Source organism: Myotis nattereri, assembly GCF_964212035.1.
Source record: "Myotis nattereri genome assembly, chromosome: 5".
Classification (NCBI taxonomy): Eukaryota; Metazoa; Chordata; class Mammalia; order Chiroptera; family Vespertilionidae; genus Myotis; species Myotis nattereri.
The window spans coordinates 60,730,243-60,734,493 of record NC_138080.1 but is presented as its reverse complement, the minus strand read 5'-3'; the positions used below and the strand labels follow the sequence as shown (position 1 = coordinate 60,734,493).

Genomic DNA, 4,251 nt, shown 5'->3' with positions numbered 1-4,251 from the left:
CATCAGCCTGTGGACAGAAGGGTCCGGTTTGATTCCAGTCAAGGGCGCATTCCTCGTGGCAGGTTCCATCCCTAGCCCTGGTCCAGGAGTGTGTGTGAGGCAACCAATCGATGTTTCTGTCTCTCCTCCTACCTTCCACGCTCTCGAAAAATCAATGGAAAAATATCCTGGAGTGATGATTAACAAAAAAAAAAAAAAAAAAAAAAAAGAAAAGAAAGAAAAGAAAGAGAAAAGAAAAAATTTTCCTTATATTTTAAAAGTCTTATTTTTAAAAGGACAAAACCATTACATAAAATTATAAATTTAAAATATGGAAGTCACTCTTATCACCCCTTTCTGACTCTCTGGTAGTAATAACTTAATTTGTGTAAATGGGATAAAATGTAAAGGGCTATATATCACTGTGCATCTCATTTTTGTCACTTAGTAATACATGTTGTGGTGTTATAAAACATAAATCTAAGTCATGCTTTTTAATTGCTGCATGCTTTTTTTTCTAGCCTAAAAGATTTGATTATCCTATTGATTATCCTTTATGTATTTTCCAAGTATTTTTCATACTGCAAACATTGCTATGATAAATATTTTTGTGAGCAGAATTGCTATAGTGAATATTCTTGTGACATCGTTTGCCACAAGAAAATAAACGTTATAATTTTTCTTGGAGAAGGTATGGGTGTCTTCAATATAAATTTCCAAAGGAAGAATTGCTTTCGGGAGAGCGCAGGAGGCGGGGGAGAGCGGCGGGCCCCTGCGCTCGTTTTCTGTGTAGCTGTGACCGGTTGAGGCGGGCGGCAGCATAGGGACTATGACCTCCCGCGATTGGTGTGTCCATATAATCCAAGAAAATGGAAACTGAACAGCCAGAGGAAACCTTCCCCAACACTGAAACCAACGGTGAATTTGGTAAACGCCCTGCAGAAGATATGGAAGAGGAACAAGCTTTTCAGAGATCTAGGAACACTGATGAGATGGTTGAATTACACATTCTGCTTCGGAGCAAGAATGCTGGGGCAGTGATTGGAAAAGGAGGCAAGAATATTAAGGCTCTGCGTACAGGCTACAATGTCAGTGTTTCAGGCCCAGACAGCAGTGGCCCCGAGCGCGTATTGAGTATCAGTGCTGATATTGAAACGATTGGAGAAATTCCGAAGAAAATCATCCCTACCTTGGAAGAGGGCCTGCAGCTGCCATCACCCACAGCAACCAGCCAGCTCCCGCTCGAATCTGATGCCGTGAAATGCTTACATGACCAACACTATGAAGGAAGTGACTTTGACTGCTAATTGAGACTGTTGATTCATCGGAGTCTGGCAGGAGGGATTACTGGGGTCAAAGGTGCTAAAATCAAAGAACTTCGAGAGGACACGCAGACAACAATCAAGCTTTCCCAGGAATGCTGTCCTCATTCCACTGACAGAGTCGTTCCTATTGGAGGAAACCCTGATAGGGTTATAGAGTGCATAAAGCTCATCCTTGATCTTATATCAGAGTCGCCCATCAAAGGACGTGCACAGCCTTATGATCCCAAATTTTATGATGAAACTTATGATAATGGTGGCTTTACAATGATGTTTGATGACCGCCGTGGCCATCCTGTGGGATTTCCCATTAGGGGAAGAGGTGGTTTTGACAGAATGCCTCCTGGTCGGGGTGGGCGCCCCATGCCTCCATCTAGAAGAGATTGTGATGATATGAGCCCTCACGAGGACCTCCTCCTCTTCCTCCTGGACGAGGTGGCCGGGGTGGTAGCAGAGCTCACAGTCCTCTTCCTCCACCACCAGCACCTAGAGGAGGGGATCTAATGGCCTATGACAGGAGAGGAAGACCTGGAGATCGTTATGATGGCATGGTTGGTTTCAGTGCCGATGAAGCTTGGGACTCTGCAATAGATACATGGAGCCCTTCAGAATGGCAGATGGCTTATGAACCACAGGGTGGCTCTGGATATGACTATTCCTATGCAGGGGGTCGTGGCTCATATGGTGATCCTGGTGGACCTATTATTACAACACAAGTAACTATTCCCAAAGATTTGGCTGGATCTATAATTGGCAAAGGTGGTCAGAGGCTTAAACAAATTCGTCCTGAGTAAGGAGCTTCGATTAAAATTGATGAGCCTTTAGAAGGGTCCGAAGATCGGATCATTACCATTACAGGAACACAGGACCAGATACAGAATGCACAGTATTTGCTGCAGAACAATGTGAAGCAGTATGCAGATGTTGAAGGATTCTAATGCAAGATATTTTTTCTTTTTTATAGTGTGAAGCAGTATCCTGGAAAGTTTTTCTAAGACTACTGAAGAACTGAAGGAGTCCTGCATCTTTTTTTTTTTTTATCTGCTTCTGTTTAAAAAGCCAACATTCCTCTGCTTCATAGGTGTTCTGCATTTGAGGTGTAGTGAAATCTTTGCTGTTCACCAGATGTGATGTTTTAGTTCCTTACAAACGGGGGTGGGGGTGGGGGGGAGGATGTGCAAAAACTAACATTGAAATTTGAAACAGCAGCAGAGTGAGTGAATTTTAATTTTTGTTCATTGTTGGTGGTTAGAAAATTCCCCTATGTAATTATTGTGAACACTTTGCTTTGTGGTCACTGTAACATTTGGAGGGTGGGATGGGATAGGGAAGAAAAGTAAGACTAGTCCATATGTCCCTGGCATCTATTCAGAGCAGTGTGCAGAACGTAATGCTCTCTTGTAAGAAACGTTTTATGATTTTAAAAATACATATAGTAAACCTATTTTTGGTAGTCATTTTTTTTTAAGATGGTCATTTTTCAAATGGCTGAATTCCCCAACTTACCCTCAATTAAACACTAAGTTTGATTTTCAGCTCCTCTGTTGGACTTGGATTTGGGCAAAAAAAATAATCTTTGCAAATTCAGTTCTGGTGATTTCTGGATGGTTTGAATGTCCATTGCTCGGGAAGAAATTCCATCATACCCCACTCATGTTTACAATAAGCTGGGGGTTTTGTTTTTGTAAATGCTTGCCCCTACTTTGCAACAGTTTCCTATGTTAGTAATTGTGAAGAGCCAAGGTGGGGAGCAGTACCCAAAATTAAGTAATGGTATAAATGTATACCAGAAGCCTGATAGCAAGTTTTATTAATTCGGAGTAATATTTGGTTATGGAAGTGACTGATGCTAAATAAATTCTGGTTATTTTTCATTAGATAATTTCTTTCTTTTTTTAAATTTTGTTTTATGGCTTAAAGTATTACGAAGAGTATTACATATATCTCCTTCACCCCCCCCCCCCACTGCTTTGACATTCCCCCGGTCTCCCCTACCCCCCAGTATTAGATAATTTCTTATCAACAAATTTAAACTGTCAGCCTGCTTAGTGTCTATTAGTTAAACTTTGTAAAATATATATACTTGTTTTTCCATTGTATGCAAAATAAAAGAAAAAGATGTACCATTTCTTTGTTGTATGTTGGATTTTGTAGGAAATGTTTGTGAACAAGTCAAAAAAAAGGGGGGGGGGAGGAGTTCCTGTGGATGTTTTGTGTAGTATCTTGACATTTGTATTAATAATAGTTAAGTTCACTTCCGAATAAAATTCCCATAATGCTAAAAAAAAAAAAAGAATTGCTTTCAAAGAGTAATTCCATGCATTAGTTAGTTTTGTACAGCAGTTTAAGACCATCATTCATTATTATTCACCAGGTGACACCCTGGCTTAGTGGTAGATGACACCCTAGGCAGTCCTGTTGGTCTTGGTGGTCTTGGTGGGGCTCTCCCACATGAATGAGAGTTAACTAATTCTTGGCTGGTCTACATAACCTCAGCATTTCTCCTAGAATATTCTCCTGGGTGTGTTCTCATGGCAAGACAGAGCTCAATGAGAGGAAGCGGAAACACGCAAGCATTTCTTCATGTCTCTTGTGTCAAATTTGCTACTATCCCATTGGCCAAAGCAAGCTATGTGGCCAAGTCCAGATGCGTGGGAGCATTAGCAGAGCTGTGAAAAATTAGGATCATTTGTGCAAGCAATTTCCACACATATTTAGGTTGCCAAATTGCCTTCCTAGAGGACTTAACTATTTTTTTTATGCCACTACAAACGGTTTATAAGAGGATTTTGGCAACAAAATTCAGTCTCCCCGTGTGAAAGATTAGCAGCAGAGCACCACTTACTTCCATGACTCTTGTCTCTTTTGACTTCTGCTCTTATCTTCTAGGACTACAGACTAAGTAAGTTTATTATGTTCATTGCTTTTCCTTTTGTATCGTTTTTCTTAA

The 4,251-nt window shown here is 40.7% G+C and overlaps 1 pseudogene across 1 annotated transcript; it reads left to right on the top strand.

Annotated features, from left to right (window-relative positions):
• The first annotated feature begins 848 nt into the window (after nucleotides 1-848).
• On the top strand, nucleotides 849-3,420 carry LOC308520675 (heterogeneous nuclear ribonucleoprotein K-like; annotated as a pseudogene). The gene has a single exon. The product of its transcript is annotated as a heterogeneous nuclear ribonucleoprotein K-like (transcript).
• Nucleotides 3,421-4,251: the final 831 nt, after the last annotated feature.